This window comes from Vespula pensylvanica, chromosome 4, assembly GCF_014466175.1.
Source record: "Vespula pensylvanica isolate Volc-1 chromosome 4, ASM1446617v1, whole genome shotgun sequence".
NCBI lineage: Eukaryota > Metazoa > Arthropoda > Insecta > Hymenoptera > Vespidae > Vespula > Vespula pensylvanica.
The window spans coordinates 2,020,788-2,039,218 of NC_057688.1; the positions used below are offsets into that span (position 1 = coordinate 2,020,788).

General features: G+C 31.8%; 1 protein-coding gene and 1 non-coding gene across 6 annotated transcripts in view; one reads left to right on the top strand and one right to left on the bottom strand.

Annotated features, from left to right (window-relative positions):
* LOC122628418 (acetylcholine receptor subunit alpha-like) overlaps positions 1-18,431 on the top strand; it is a 93,565-nt gene that overhangs the window by 34,496 nt on the left and 40,638 nt on the right. The gene's annotated exons all lie outside the window — the stretch shown is intronic.
* Trnan-guu lies at positions 7,228-7,301 on the bottom strand. Its single transcript has one exon. It is a non-coding gene; the product is annotated as a tRNA-Asn (tRNA).

An 18,431-nucleotide genomic window follows, 5' to 3' on the forward strand; every position in this document is an offset into this window, starting at 1 on the left:
ATAGAGCTCTCGTATGAGACGTTTCGAATCGGATAACTTGAATCATTAAAACAACAAGTTATACCAGGAATGCTATTAGTATCGTTCGTTCAACGTCATAGAATTCTGGGATAGAAGCTTTCCTACGAACTTGTTGCGTTATAAATGGGAGTGTGTACATTTAATCGTACGTGTAAACTTTTCTATTCGTCATATCTCTTTCATTTATTCTATATATATATATATATATATATATATATATATATATATATATATATATAAATGAAAAGAAATAGATGAATGGACGTGTTACGAATAAAAATTCACGTTACATTCGAGTGAGAAAACTTCGATGAAATCATCTCTCTACAAAATGTTCTTTTACTATTCTTTTTTCTTTTATATCTACGTACATAATATATATCGGTCGATTTAAAGAAAAAAAAAATATATATATATATATATGAATAAGAAAGTGAAAATAAAAATGAAAATGAAAATAAAAATAAAAAAGAAATACTACAATGATAAGAGTAGTATGGCCAAGGGCGTTACGGAGTAAGGGAAAGGACCTCAGGGCTCGATCAGAGTTCGAATTCAGGTTTTTCCTTCTTGTGGTTGGCGAAAGGTGGTCACTCAAAGTGTGGTTAGAAGCTCCTGCGGAATATCGAGTTCAAGCCTTTTCCATTGACCCGTGGGAAAAATCCATCGAAATGGAAAGGGCCTAGCTCGTGAGAAATACGAAGAAGAAGAAGAAGAAGAAGAAGAAATAGAAGAGAGAGAGAGAGAGAGAGAGAGAGAGAGAGAGAGAGAGAGAGAGAGAGAAAGAGAGACAGGATCTGAACTCAATTTGTCGGGCATGTTGCTTCTAGGAGGATCCCTTCGGAGAATTCGATAGATCCCTACGATCTTTTAAAAGTCCTACCTTCATGGATCGCAGCATTCACCTTCTAGTCAAGTAGCTTGTAGCTAGCTAAACTATTTTTTTACATCGACATGCGAAAGTTTTCTACAGAAACATCCTAACTTATTTGTTCTTCGAAGATTTTATTTTATTTTATTTTATTTTATTTTATAGATCGTAAGTGTTAGACCGTAGTAGTTAGATCGTAAATGTTCGTCATTAAATTTTTTTAAAAGCGTTATTAAGTTTTACGCCATTCTCTTTTTATTCGTTTAAGAATTTCTTCTTATTTAGTTATTTATTTTTTTTTTTTTTTTATTCTTTCAGATTGACAATAAAGTGGCAGATGTTATTGTAGTAGTAAACTTGTAAATTACGGAGCAAGCAATAGTTTGACATTACATTTTTTTTTTTTTAAATTTTTACGTACACACACGCACATATATATATATATATTTCTTTTTTTAATTAGAAATTTACTTTGTTTTTTGTAACAGAAAACTTCTCGTTTAGAGCGACAGTTTAAAATAATTCTATCTTTCACAATCGAGCAAACAATTAATACTATTCTATTTCGGATTACACTCGTGTATCCTCTTTTCTACCTTAATTACTTCTCGAAATGTTTCGTACTTCCTTGGGCGCAAGTGTTTGTAAAAGGGATAGAGGGGAAAAATCAGGTCGCTAGAAATTGGTAGTTACTTCTTAGAGGTCATTATTTGTCCACTCTTCCAACTTTACACGAACTATGTATTTACTGTGGCCGGACAATAATGCTGACTCTACACGAGAGGTGTTACCGTTTGCTATTCTTTCAAAGAGTTTTGTGGGTGGAACCTGAATCGTGTCTTGAATTACGAACCAAACGTTACAGCCCTTCTGGATGCCATTATATCAAATAGTTGTCTGATATCTTAAGAATGGGTGAGGGAGAAATAGAGAGAGAGAGAGAGAGAGAGAGAGAGAGAGAGAGTAAAAAGAAAATGTTAAATTCACATGTTTGGTCTATTTGACTGAATTCTGCCTATTTTGTTTCTTATCTTTTGTAAAAGCCAATTGTTGAAAAATTATTAACTCTAAATATAACATGTAATTTTTAAATCACATATTCTCTCTCTCTCTCTCTCTCTCTCTCTCTCTCTCTCTCTTTTTCTCTTTTACTCTCTCATTTATGTGTATTTTTAAAGTTTTAACTCTTTAGTTTAGTTAGCTAACAGTTTTAACAGTTTTAATTTTGTTAGCTCATATGCGGAAGTTAATGTTTGATAAATATAAGTTCTATTGATTATAGTATAGTTATATAGGTATACTATAAATTTTATATTATATTATTTTCGTTTGAACATTGTTTGAACATGAATTCCACGAACAAAAAATTGAATTACACTAGGTTCAGTTACAGAGAATCGTGGATTATAGCCTGTGTAATGCTGTCATGTAACTTTCTAGTTATTAACATATTTCATTGATATGAAATTTTTTTAAGATCTCACTTCAATCTCTTTTTTCTTGTTTTCTTTTCTGCTCCAAAAAAAAAAAAAAAAAAAAAAAACAAAAATAAATAAATCGTTTTACAATTCATATTCGAAGAATGTATATTTATTGATTATAAATTTTATATTTTCTATGACTTTCAATCCTCCAAACGATTTTAAATTTTATATGAATTTTCTTTTTAAACGGGCAAAATGATTTGGATTATAGAGAATTCAATCAAGATCTTTGAAAATTTACAAGATTTCGCCAATTTTACGGACGATAAGTAATGAGATTGAAATGGACTTTTTAAGCTCTCTCCCTCTTTTTCTCTCCTTGCCGTTTTTAAAATGAAATTGACGTTTTCAAGATTCCCTTGAATTCATATCGCCGTATCACTTTAACGGGGATATTAACTTATCCTAATCATTATCGTGAGTTAGAGAATGGGACATTGCGCTAAGGAATCCGATCGCAATTAATCGTAAAAGATCGAGCCAGCAATACCGAGATAATAAAAGGATGCTCTATGTCTCTCTTTTTCTTTCCTTCTCTTTCTCTTTCTCTTTCTATCGACATCTCGTTATCTCGTTTGTTCATCGAGCCAGCCTTTTCGATAGGCGGCCGATGCCTTTGGGAAGTAGAGTGCAGATTAGCTTGGTCGAGAAGATTTAGAGAGCACTCTAACGATTGTGAGCATGAAGTGGCCGAACGTGATGAGAAAATAGAGAGGATGGTAGGAGGGAGAGAAGAGCTTGAACTGTAGAAATGCGGAAGCACGATTACGATGGACTAAAGAAATTGTTTTCTTCGATTCTTTTGAGATGAATAGAAAGAGAAAACGAGAGGAAAGGACAGAAAGAATGAGAGAGAGAGAGAGAGAGAGAGAGAGAGAGAGAGAGAGAGAGAGAGAGAGGAAGAGCAAGCAAGCACTCGGTTTCATCGAGATTGGAATTTGTTGAAATTTTTCGTGCTGGTATTGTTCGAGCTTTTAGGAAAAAGCAGGGCAAAGGATAGGAATGAAAGTACAGCGCCGGTAACATTGAGTAAAAAAAAAAAAGAGAAAGGAAGAAAAAATAGAAAAGGTAGAAAAAAAAAGAAACAACAACGATCCTATGGTAAAAAGGCTTTACGTAGAATTCGAACAATATTTGACTAGTGTAAAGTATGATAATGGTTCAAACCGACCGCGCGAAAAATACAAAGCAATTGGAATAGAGAAAATTGAAAGGGGACATGAATAAGCATGGCAAAAGGATAACGAGTTTCCTCGCGAAATCTGAGGGAAAAGAGAAAAAAAAGAAAAGAAAACGATTCCGCACCAACCAGGGTGGTATTCCTCTCTGTAACTCTTTTTTTTTTTCTTTTTCTTTTACTATTGCTTATATTCGCTATCTTTCCTTCTTTCTCTTCTTTCTTTTCTTTTCTTTTCTTTTCTTTTCTTTTTCTTTTTCTTTTCTCACTTTACGTTCTTCATTCGTCGTTCTCTTTTCGAGCTGCAACTTCAAACAAGACTAGATTTTATTCTTGATCAAAGAGACATTTTTCTCAGTGGGTGTGTATGTATGTGCGTGTGTGTGTGTGTATATATATATATATATATATATATATATATATACCGATCGTTTTTCTATTTTTCTATTTTTGCTTTTCTTTCTTCGTTTTTTTCTTTGTTCTTTTCTTCGAAACGAAATTATATTACATCTAAAAAGATTACTATTTCTTATATTCATGTAACAACATTTCTGTAATGGATACTTCTTATGTAAAGAAAGAAAAAAAAGTAGATTCTATCAAGAATGGTTTTAATCGATTTACCGAACTTATAACATCTCAATATTAATACTCATACATATAGATAATTCTTAAATATAAATATAAGTATTCATCTTTCTTACATATCATAAATTTCATTTCGAAGATCTTCAGTTCTCTTCATGAAATACTTGTTAAAATCGTAAGAAGCAAACGTCTTCATTTTTCAAGATAGTAATTTAATGGAGTAGTATGAAATTTGTCTTTGTTTTACATTAAGTGTTTTTTTTTTTTTTTTTTTTTTACGAAAAGAAAAAGAAGAGGAAGAAGAAGAAGAAGAAAAAGAGCGAAAAGTGGGGAAAGAGGAGAAAACAATTTTGTGGCGTGCTTGAAGAAAATTAGGCTTTATCAGCATTTGTGCATTTGACACACCATAAGAATTGGTAGTACAGTTTTCGTGAATTTCCTACATGAGACATAGATATATATATTCCCAACCTCGTTAATGGATTAAGCAAAACTCATTAAAGGTCTCTTTGTACTCACACCTATAAAGTAAACTACTTGCTCTCTTTCTCTCTCTTATACACTCACATACATACACTTGCTTTCTGTGCACTGGAGGATTATCTAACTAAAATGAAGCTACCGCCAAACTAGGTAGCATACACGTATAATGCAACTCATTCTCTCTTTCTCTCTCTCTCTCTCTCTCAAACCTACCCTCTTTCTCATTATTTTTAGTCTATGTCGTGGTGGAATGAATATTCGAGAGAATTACATTTGATGAAATAAAACTAGATAGAAAAGCGAACTTGTGTTTGACTGATAATAATATATATTTTCGAAATATCTGCAAATTGAAAATAACGTTCGTACCGTACGTAAAAAGCTTTCTTTCTCTTTTGTCCCATCAGAAGCTTCCATTTAGTTGTTTATACGTTTTATATTTGATTTTAGTTCATCTACCCAATGTAATAATATCATTTATAATAATTTGTAATATCTCGAGGATAATGTATATCATAAATGACATATCAAAGATGAAATTTCACCCTAAGAAGATAAAAAAAATACGAAGTAAAGAAGTGAAATAAATTTGTTGTATATTTATTGATAAATCGGCTATGATGATATGGGTATGAAGTAATTATAAATTAATTATAAATTTCTTTGTTCTAATCATCGTGCAATTTTATAATCTCTTTTAATAAATAATAAAAGATTTTATTTTCTTATTGATATCTAAAATGAAAGATAATAATACGTATTCGGGTGAAATTTTTTTTTGATATCTCTTTACGAAATAACAATGACCTCGTGTTTTTTATTACCTTCTCTGTTATTTATTTTTCTCTTATCGAAATAACTAGGTCTAGAAATTATCCTAGGTCAGTGTAATGCATAATTTTCATATCTGAAAATTGTAATTGTTCTTCATGTTCGTGCATGTAAATGATTTAACGAAACTCGTTAAAAGTCTCGTTAGGAACGTGTCTCTTTATATTACGTTGTCAATATACAGGGTGTTAAAAAAATGGGCTACACATTATAAAGATATATTTAGAATTTTCGTTGCATATTGACCATCAAGTTTCGATCCATATTGACTAAGTATTTTATAACTAAATTTCAATGAATACCATCATTTGCTATATAATATACATGTGCATATTTTCTAACTTCTAAATTATATTTTTTTAACACACTGTGTATATTTATGTATATAGAATGTTTTATAAAGAAATAATAATCAATACAAAGGAACGAGGCAATAATAGCAAAATTCTAAACCATATGCCAATGCCAGATATGTTTGTTGCTTATGTGTGTGTGTGCTCTGTCTCTCTCACTCTCTCTAGAGATGACTTATTTGATACGAGAAGTTAGATAAAGTTTCAAAAGCTTATTTCCCGATGTCGCGATGATAAATTTAGTTGTCTATATTACCAAATGAAATTTAAATTACTCATCGGACATAGATAGAAAACACGGATTTAATCTTTTTACTTGTAATATATAAAAGTGATTTTTGCGAGGCATAACGAGTAGAAACATCCGTCTTTAAAATTTGATTCTGTATTTAAATAATAAATTTTAGAAAATATGGTCATTCAGTGGAGCATCAGATATATTCACTGACCAATCTGCGATAGTGTTAGATTGGACAGGAGCGAAGTTTAATCACTAGGATCATCTCCAACAATCATCATTTGCTTAAAGTGGTACAGTTTGTAACCCACTGAATGACGATCTGTACAACCTGCGAGTAGTTTGATCTAGTCTGTAATGTGTAGGTTTACTTTCGAGAATCTCGCAGCCATCTATTGGCAATTCTAAGAACTACGATCGTCAATGGCAGCCTTTGGAAGGCGTACAGCCTAATCGACAGAAACGTGGGTGGATAGTGTAGAGGAGTAGAGAAAGAAAGAGAGAGATAAGAGAGACAGAGAAAGAGATGGGTAGAGAGTAGGGGTAGTATAAAGTAACGCAGCACGTGCCAAGCTTAAATGCGATATAGATGTGGCCCATAAAGATTACTCACGATTCTGCAGTATTAATATTTCATGAGGCCCTCTTGTAAAATGTGGTACCTCGAATCTCTATATTTTCTGAAGAAGAGAGATACACTGTCCTATCCTTTAAAATTGAAGATCGAGTTGCATTACTGATTACGCCATCAGTACAGAAACATGGCTGAGAAGAGATAGTATTCGTTTGAATCTATGTGTACATTGTATATAACACATTGTACACACCTCGAGTGTTGATCAGAAAATGTTGGAAATTTTAATACATATAAAACTTGTAAATGGAATGTGATAGATGATATAATTTATTATATTTATCAACGAAACAGGTGATCGTTGACGATGATTTATATGGACGGGAAATACGGGCATGTGAAAATTACATTGTATTTACTTACTTTTGGAAAAATACGTGAAGAATTCGTACGAATTCGTTTACACATTTGAAATTCGCGTATATACGTCGCGTATAGAAAAACAAGAAAAAAAGTAAAAGAAAAAAATAGAAAAGAACGTAAAATTCCAACAATGATGACGTGTATTTTGTTCGATGTTTTTTCTTTCAAAAGAAAAAAAAAAATTCGCCCCCGGGTGGGCTCGAACCACCAACCTTTCGGTTAACAGCCGAACGCGCTAGCCGATTGCGCCACGGAGGCGGTTGAGAATGTTTTTCTTAACTTCTCCATTTCCTCTGTTGCTTCGACGATATCTTACTTCAATTTAAAAGGCATTTGATTTCATTAGTATATAAAATATTAAATATGGTATCATAATTATCGATAAATAGAGTATACCCAGATTAAATCACTTTCAATAATATTTACGTAAAATTCTTTTATTATTTTCATGTAAATTATACTGCTTTACGGATAAAGAAAGATCCATTTATCGATTTAATATCATGATATTTTCGTTTTATTATCTCGGATTCACGTAATATTTATAATTAATATTTTATTGCTCTTTATTCTCTCTCTCTCTCTCTCTTTCTCTCTCTCTCTCCCTCCTTCTCTTTTACTAATTCTCTTTAGTTCTCTCTTGAACAGAATTTGCTCACTCATTCATTCTCTATTAGTCAAACGTGAGCAGGTTGATGAGAATCGTTCTTTTGAACCGTAAGAAAAAGAAAAGTGTACGAAAAAATAAAGGAAGCAGCAATTTACCGACTGTTCTTGGCATCTTATTTCTTGCTTCGCACTTTTCACGCTTGGTCTTCATTATTTTTCGTTTCCATTGTCGCAGTAACGATGGAAACGAACGATAGTACGAGTTGAACTTTTTCACTATCGTTTCAAATGCATGCGAATGTACATACATATATATATATATATATATATATTATATACACATACATATACGTATATACTAGGTGTCCCATCTAACTTGAGCAACTTGAATATTTAAATAACTTATCTCTTATGGCCAGGAAAGAATATCGGAGAACAATATTTTTTATTAGTTTTTATTTATTTTTTAAATTAATTTATCCTTTTTTTTATTTTTGTTTGATTAAAAGAAACAAACATTGCGACAAACAACAAATTTTTTCTCAACATCGGTCCCTTTTACCGGTCCCTTTACTTAATTTCCCTGGATAGGGATTTTAAGTTCATGAAAGTTCTTTTTTTTTAAGTAGAATTATATATTTATATCTCGAAAAATTCATTGTAGAATAACGTTGTTTTATAGAAATAACAAGAATCTAATAATTACCAACTCTAAAAAGATGTAGATTTCTAAAAACATAAGAATGACTTGAAATTAATTCATCCCTAATGAGATCTTACAAAATCTTCGTGTTGAAGTTGATGGACATTACTTTGAACACTTGTTAAGATAAATTTTTCTTTCATTGATCTTTCTATTCGTGTCTTCTAAACAAACATCGTTTATTCTATGACATTTTTTTCTATGGTAAAAATTAAAAGAGATATCTAAAACGTTCGATTTAGATGGGACACCCTATATACGTATAATACCTAGTTTACCGTTCTATTTCACACTACGATATCATCATCATCATATATCATTCAACATGATATTCCGTAACAGTCGGGTGGTTAATCGATATCATCAGAATAATTTACGTTGCAAGAATGCCCGCGAATTACTAATACCGGTGCATCGAACCGTCGTCGACGTCTACGTCGTCGTAGTCGTAGTCGTAGTCATAGAAGTCGTCGTCGTCGTTGTTGCAGTCGTAGTCTTCGTGCATTTAAAACGCTAGAAATATATTCACATTGTTATATCGCTCACGTGTTGAACCAATTGAAACGAAACGAGTCAGCATTTGGAAAAATACAACACGAGAAAAGAAAAAAGTAAAAGGAAAAAACAAAAAGAACGGAACAATAACTATTTCCTCCATCCCATTTCTCCAACTTTTTTTGATATTACATAAATTTTTGTAACGAGAAAATTAAAAGAAAGAAAAGAGAAAGGAACAAAAGATATAAAAGAATGAGATATTAAACGAAGAAAGGAAGAAGAAAGAAGGAAAATTATAATATTTTTCCTTGATATTATTAATGATAATCAAGACAAATCGCTTTGATCGATTTATGAAAGATATTTGGAATATATCGAAATGTATATATCGTAACGTGTATATCGTGTAACTATATATACATATATGTATTTACAATGACAGAATCGATAACGTTTTTGTAAGTGGACTTACCGGAATATCGCGACATTTACAGGACACGTAACAATAACCCATGTCTAGATATCTATGTACATATATACGTACGTATATACATACATATATGTATGTACGTATATATGTATATATTTGTGAGTCACGATACTCTCGCAAAACTTCGATAAACATGCCAATTTTCCGATCGAACGCTTCTCATCACTGTCAGTAGAACCTTATCCTTAACTCCAGGCATTCGTCCGAAAGAAATTCAGGTTCAGGTGTACCTTTTGTCAGGTAGTCGAAGAATTCTGTATCGGATATTTGGAACATTCACCAGTAGAATAGTAAAATGAAAACTCGCACTGAGTTTAAGTATCAGGATTTCAAATAAAAATAACTTATTTCAAACTTATCTTTTCTTTTCCTTTTTTTTTTTTTTTTCTATCGTAATGACGTCGAAAATATTTCAAAGTATCAAACGATATTTATAGCTTTTTCTTTTTTTCTTTTCTCTCCTCTTTCTTTTTTCGATTTTAAGTAACAAATATGAAACGAGAAAATTTGTATTTATTTAATAGAATTATTAAAAGTGTTTACACATGTTTGAGCAAACATGCATCGGTGAAAGGACATTTACGTAAATGATAACAAATTTTTTTTGCATAAATGTATATGGAAATAACTGAAATATTCTTCAAAAAGCTTTAAACGAATTGCAGTCGAGAATTTGTATCGTTTCGATTCCAATGTGAAAAAGCTCAAATTGTTTTTGGTTTGTCCTTTTTGTTATCATGCCGTAGCTGTTTTTGTCGTTACCGTTGATACGATGAAAAATCGACGAATTCGTTTATTTCGTTATTCGAGCAATATTCACTCGTTGATTTGTTGAATTTTTGCAAGATTGGTTTCCTCTGCTATATATGCATATATGTATATATATATATATATACACAAATATACATATATATATCCACATACATGTATATATATACACACATATATACTACGTTTTTCTATTTCATAGATATGTAGTTTTGTTAAAAAAAAAAAAAAAGAAAAAAGAAAGAAAGGATGTCCGAAAAAATTTCGCTTTTACAAAGCTGCACTTCGCGTTTCTTTTTTTCTCTTCTTTTGCTTCCCTCTTTATCTCTTTTTCTCTCTCTTTCTCTCTCTCTCTTTTTCTTTGTTTCCCTTTTCACGAATAGAGACTATCGCGGTACATTTAAGTGTGTGCTCTCGTGTGACAAACCATAAAGTTGTCTTTACGATAGGCGACACCCGTCGGAAAGTAGAAAAATGTTCACCCGAGGCTTGAGTCCAGGCACAAAGAGATGAAATTTTGGTCATAAAGCGAAACGTTCGTTTTTCAACGAGCAGAAAAGAACTAACGTAAAAATCCACGAAAATCAATTTTCCCATCTTCAATTTCATGATCTTATTCTTTTTTTCTTCTTCTTATGTGTTTCGTACGTTTAATAATTTTTATATGGTCTCGTTAATGTCATCAATATTCTATTTTCGATAGTAGATTTTTGGTATACTTCTCAATTATTTATCGTATATTAATATTTATCATATAATAATATTGTGCCTGTATAAAAATGATAATTTTCAAAAAATTATAACTTCTGTTTTATCTGTAAACGATATAAAACGTTTACTTTGATTAATATTGATCGTACGCAAGTATCAACATTTTTCTTTTCAGGTCTTATCTTAATAGTATAAATATATGTTGTTGTTAACAAAAATTATCGAAATGAATGAGAATTAAAGAAAAACAAGAAGGATAAAGAAAACAGAGGTCGATTATTTTTAGTATTAACGTCAATAGGGCGGCGGCATCATTGACCGTGTTAATCTTGGATCAAGCCAAGGTTTTATATTGGCTATCTAGAAGAACGTTGACGTGGAAAAGTTCAAGCACTTGAGACAAATCATGATCTACGAGAAACTCCCGCATTAGGGCTCGGCTTGGGTGTTCAAGGGAGCGCCAACGATGGTTACTACGACTTTTTAAGACTGGACTGACTTCTAACCATCGTTTCAGACCAAGCCACTAATTAAGAAATACTTTCCTTAATGTCTACCTTAACGATCGAGAAACGCATGTTTCCAACCCATTTCGTTCGTTTTTCTTCTTCTTCTTTTTCTTCTACTTCCTCTTTTTTTCGTATTATTGTCGTCATTGTTTGAACCCTTGTTTGAGTTTAACATTGATTGATTTTATATATTAAAATAAAAAGAAAAAGAAAAGAAAAGAAAGAAAGGGAAAGAGTCATTTTTGTCTGAATATATATATATATATATATATATATATATATATATATAATATTATAATTAACAATCCATAATTAAAAAATAGCAGTAAATCTTTATTTAAAACTTTTAAGGAAAAATATATTCTATTAGTTATTAAGTAAATATTAGAGTATATTAATATTAATATTTTATAATTATCCCACAACTAATAATAACTACAAGTAATTATTAGTTTAGGATTGTCGAAATATTTTCTTCGATCCATTATTTTTTTTTCAAAGAAAAACCCAACTCGTAACACTCAAAACGTTCTATTCTTTATATTTATATATAATAGAAAACAAATCCAATTCTTCGTTATCAAAGATATAAAATTTTGTATGAATTTATTCATTGAAATAGTTTCTTATTACCAATGTTAATTTTCCCATAACAATATCTACACTTTTGTGTATCTACAATTTGTTTGTTGAAAGTGGGTCAACTCGGTTATATTGCATGTAAATCCTTCCTTTTCGAAGGTTAAAATATTTTCATCCTATTTTGTACCCGTCCACATCGACTTATCGTTCGGTGTGTTACTCAGCGTCGACCCTTACTTTCAACAACGTAAATCTCGAGTAAGCTCACGGGGATTAATTAATTGAATACACAACGATGGTTATTCGTCCGAGGCCTCGTTAAGTGAGACGCATAGGTCTTAATATCTATCTACGTAAATCTGCGAAAAGGCACATCCTTTCAATCCTTCTTCTCTTTCCTTTCCTTTCCCTTTTCTTTTCTTTTTTTCTTTTCTTTTCGCATTATAAATCCCCAAACGAGGACCCTCGTTTTCGTCGGAGCTTCGTCATTAATTAAAAGATAATTCCGCGTTGCTTGTTCCTTTGTATAATAAATAAAACATTAAGATATCCTACATCTCCTTCCTTTCATCTACCCACAATGTTTCTTTTTGCTTTTCAACTTTCCTCTATCTTTTACACTTTCAGTATTTCTTCGTAATTATTATACGTGTACTTTTTTCTATCTCTATAAAACGATATCTTTGTTTCTACCTTTTATGCTTATATATCAGCATGATATGATATGATATATATATATATAAAGGCAGCTTCTTAAATTTTTAACACGACGAAAAATATAACAGACGATTATCTCTTTTTTGGATATTTACATATAAAAATCTAACTATTAATATATGTTCGTTCGATCTATTGTCTGAACGAATGAATAAATTAATTTGTTATAGTAAAATTGAAATTATTTTCAAGAAATATCCAACAGTAATTCCAGTTCGACTCGACTTTGGATTTCAAAATGGCGGTACTATTAAAAAATTAAGAGATTCATAAAGGATCGCGCATCTATAAGAATATTTAAAATAAGCCGAGTATCCTTTGTTATACAGAGATGCTGCTAGTGCTTTTATCTTCTTCTTATCTTCTTTTTATCTTTGTTTGATTTCTTTATTGTTTCTGAATTATTTCACGATGAATTTAAGTAACCAGAGAGTTCGTTCTTCTCGAGATCGGAAGGTGTGAGAGTAGAAAGGAAGGGTTCGAAGGAGCAACAGGTGATTACATGAGTTCGGCAAATATCGTCCAATTAAGCATTAGCAACCTAACGCGTATCATGAGCCTTCAATGTAGCGTCTGTTACGCCAGCAATGACGACGTTCGCGGTGCTGTTAACGACGTTGTTCTCTGAATTTCAGTCATGCGGAGAACTTTCCCATTTGATAGTGTCGTAATTAATTCCGTTATTCACCTATTTGGAATTACATTCACGCGTTTATCGCACGTATATGTGTCAGTTTTGAGAAATTTTCATTTCTTTACACGAAACGAATGATTTTTTCAGGAGAAAAAAGAGGAGAAATTTCGAAAATATTCCAAGAAATTTCTTAGTTGGGTCATTCTTGTTCTTGCATGATTTACTCTTGTATTTACTTACGTGTTTATACGAGCGAGCGCGTGTATCCGTGTACGTGTCTATTTGTATGTGTATATATATATATATATATATATATATATATATATATATGTATGTATGTATGTGCATATATGTGTAGAAAATAGCCAGCAAATTCCAGGACAAAGTCGTGTCACGAGAACAACTCGTTGCGGAAGCTCTCGCGAAACACGTTGTGCACCATCGATGACGGAGGAATATTGGGATTTTCAATTGAACAGTTGGATGTCCTGGAATTCAAGTGCTTCCGATGGCCGAGGAATGAAGTAATCCACGAGGAATGAACGACTCTCTTCGCGTTCGGTACGCACACGTATCGTACAGAAGCATGCGATAAATTTTCAAACGCGTTCATCGAGGACGATATTTTTTTCCTTTTTTTCTTTTTTTTTTTTTTTCACATTGGAATATTTAAATCGAGAATCCGTCATCCATTTTCTTTTTTTCATATGTACATCATTTCGTTTGTATTCCATTCTCTTTTATATTTTCAAATGTCATCAGTCCATCGATATATTTTTCATCGAGTTTCGAAAAATCTAGTTCGTTCGGAGATCAAAGTATTTTCCTCGTTGAGAACGGATAAATAAATAAATAAATAAATAAATAAATAAATAAATAAATATTACAAACGAATGCAGTAGCGTTACATTACACGTTTGTCACACGAAAAATAATCCATCTTGTAATCTGGGATCGTGTTCGAACGTGTTCGTGCTTTCGTTATGGTGCTATCGATGAACACGAAAATAGCGTTATAGCCTCCCAAGTGGAATCCTTTTTTATATAACGTGTTCGCGCGCGATCTATCAACGTCCTTGAATGTATCTAATTTCTCTATGCTCGGACAGCGCGTTTAAAAATTACTTTACATGGGATTAAAACATCTGAATAACCTCGACAAAATCGTTCGTGAAATTTCTGTAGAATGTTAAATTCTATAAGAGATCTCGTTTGTCGCCCTCTCTCTCTCTTTCTCTATTTCTTTTCTTTTTTCTTTTTCTCGTCTTCACGAGAACGTTCACATGAACTTCGCTCGAGAACTCGACGTTGCAACTGCTCGAGTCTACGGAGGCTTCTTTTTCTCCTTTTTACTTCTCGCATCTTCAATTCCACAACCGAGTCGTTTTTCGTATTATTCCAACATCCTTCATTCCGATTCTCTCTTTCTCTTTTATTTCATTCCATTTCACTGGTTCTCCTTCAATTTTTAGGCACGACTACAGGGAGTTCTTCTCTATTCTCTTGATATCGTGAAAATTCTAACGAATGAATAATTTATAAAGTAATAGAGACAACGAATTAATGATCTGTGAATTCTTGTTTTTATAGGAATATTAAATATTGAACTTTGAGATCGACAGTATTTTACATTTCATTGATAATATTGTTGGCAAATATTAATTATCGGACTATTTTTAAGCCTCTTATGGTAGGTAATAACCTTGTACATATTTGTAACGCGTGTTGGTTACAGAAGGGGTTTAAAAAATGGCAATATTATCGATGCTGTATGTGGTTATTTTTCTTTAGGTATAATATTTAATAAATAAATTAATGCAGAAGAAAGCAAAGTATGAAAATAATCAATTTCTGTCTCCAATTAATGTGAAAAATATTAACTAATAATATCTGAATTATTTCCGAAGTTACATTTAAATTAAAGACAGGAAATGTCAAATTAATATTCCACATCAGTTTCTGTATATATGATTTTATGTCAATTAATAAATTTTATTAATTTAATTTTTCTCCTAAAGTCCAATATTTATAATTCCAATCGTTTAAATTACGATAATTAAAAGATCTTATGTCATTGAATTCATTTGTACGAAATAAATTTCGTCTAATTATGAGGAAACTTTTTTCGGGAAAATGAAAACATGTCGTACGCCTAATCGCTACTTAATTCCCTCGTTGCATTCACACAGAACGTCACTACGTTTCCTTTTCATCAACGAACGAGATCTCATCTTCTCCCTTTGGATATTAGACGGGTTTCCATCTAATTGCGCTTGTAATTAAGATAATTATCGCGATTTCATTAGAGATCCACGAGACGAATCGAAGTCACAGAGTTGCATGTTGCAAGAGGTTATCCATCGTTATCGTGTAAATTGAGAGCACTTATGGTGTTACGTTAATTACTCAATTTTCCACGACGGACAAGGGATTACTCGAAAATCAAGGAGTATGTTTAACGACAAGCACCAGAACCGATGAACTTAGCATTTCTCACGTGCGACATAATACAACTTACATAAACTAAATTAAATCAATAACCGTAACAATTGTTATTGTCGTCAATAGATCGTTAATCGTGAAAATTTAAATTTTCTTTTTTAATATTTAAATATTTATTCGTTATTAAAAAGAAATTTGCCATATAATTTAAACATATATGTATTCATTGTGAACAAATTTGTTCCAATTTAAGTCACATTTTCTCAGTAGAAATTCGATGTAACAACAGATATTTATCGCGAAATATTATTATATATTTTCATAATATATTTCGTTTATTATGAAAATGAAGAAAAATCAAAAGAGAAGAGAAAAAAAAGGGAAGAAAAGATAAAAAGGAAATAAAAGTAGGGAAAGAACGAGAGAGAAAGGAAGGGACAAGGACTTAAAGTTCGAAGCCGATAACGACGCTCAGGTCGAACATCACATTGAATTACGACTTCGCCAAGTCGAAAGTTCGAGGCTTCACTTTCCACAGAGCAGCATCCGAGCGAAGACGCTGAGAATTTTACCACATCGAACTCGTGCTCGTGACCAACTCGAAGCGACAACGCGATTCTTACGAGCGAGTAAGCAAGAAAGGTGCGATTATGTCCTTTTAATTATTCATGCCGTACTTAAACATTTTCTAACACGAATAATTATAGATCAGACTGCCTTCGAAAATCTTGAAATATTTTAATCTATTAAATGAATTTAATATTGCGTTCTTCATTATGTTTTTACATCGAATTTCTTTTTTGTAATCACAAAATATTAATATTATAAATATTTATGAGCTTCATCGTTTCTTCGACGTATAGATCGTAGTTAATTAAATGAATTTAAGATGGTTTTTTTTTCATCGTAACATTTTCTTTTTGAACTCGTAAAATGTTTTTAATATTATAAATATAGATGAGCTTTATCGCGTGTGATAATTAATATATTTTAAATCGAATATTAACGAAAATATCTTAATTTTTTTTCAAATCACAATATGCTATAATATTAAAAAAATTGATGAGCTATATCGTGTGATTCGATTGTTAACAAATAAAACAAAATTTATTACAATCCAAAGAAATTATGTACGGTACTGTAAGACCGTAGTACGTAACATCGATTTTCGATTCGAACTTGTACGACTTTTTTTCCCTTTTTTTTCTCTTTTTTTTTTTTATGAACGAAATCCTCTCCAGAAAGAAAGAGAAAACGAGAGAAAAAGGGGAGTGGAAAAAGAGAAGAAACAACGTATCGGTGAATAATGGCGAAAGTTGTATCCGCGTGGAAACCTCGTGTCTGAGAAAAACTTTCCATGCACTTTTCGTGTACGAAAAATTGTGGAGAATTTTTTCTTGAAATTTTAACAGATGAGAGAGGGCGAGAGAGAGAGAGAGAGATTGAGATCGATGATATATCTGATGATCGATTTATTTGTTTAAAAAAAAAAAAGAAATAAAAAAAGAAAGAAGAAACCAAGAGAACGAAGGGGAAAAAAAGAAAAAGAAATTGGAAGGAAAGCCGAAGAAATTCGTAAATCGTGAAATTTCAAGTATCGACGTCGTACGATATCACTGGCTCACCGCTCGTATATTCTCACATATAACTCGAATATCTATACTGTGGAAAAGAGCTGCCGGAAATATGATCTGGATATGTATTTTCCGGATATATAACGCATCTGTATATGTACGGGACAGAGAACGAAAGAGAAGGAGAAAGAGAAAGAGAAAGAGAAAGAGAAAGAGAAAGAGAAAGAGAAAGAGAAAGAGAAAGGAAAGAGAAAGAGAGATGATGGGAAGAGAGCATGAGAGGAACTCGACTTATAATATTCGAAGATGAAACGCGAATACGATAAGATTTCTCTCACGACGTTCAATTCTTTTCTATCTCTTCCTTTCGTTTTTCGAATAAGACAGTGGAAAGTAAATATAATAAAACCGGTTTAAAATAATAATGATTGTTTGAACGAACGAAAGAAAAGAAAAAAAGATGGCGACGATAATAGTAGATAAAATTGAGATGTTGAGTGCGTATAATGCACTACTTATCTTACTTTTGATTTATTATATTTTACTTTTACCTTCGATTTCGTATTTCACATTTTTAACTCGATGAAATTGCGCTAATATAGAAAAATAAAAAGAAGAAGAAGAAAAAGAAGAAGAAACGATAGAAAGAAAAGAAGAAGAAAAAAAGACAACTGTATATGGATACTTAATTAGACAAGGACGTCGTGTAGTCTTCTTAATTAAATTACGTCGATGCTGTTTCGGCGCGACCCGCTATGAGATTTCTCGTTACGATCGCGATCTTTATTAAAACGACGAAGCGCTTTCACGATGGCATCGTCGTCGACGACGATAATAACGTTGTCGTTTCGTTGCATTTGATACCATGCACGTAACGACGATAAGAAGTCAATCGGTGATATTCACACCCTAATTTCGACTCTTACCAATATATATATATATTTTTTTTACCACTCTCTTTTCTCTACCCTTTTCTTTCTTTTTCCCTTTTCTTTTCTTTCTCTTTTCCGTGCTAAAACGAAGAGCTCGGAATGTGGATATAAATATACGCGTAATGCTCTCGAAATTGCATCGTTTAATTAGAACGATATGCCGAGAGCAAGCTATACAAGAGGAATCAAACGTCTATCGACGTTTTTAATCGATTCATT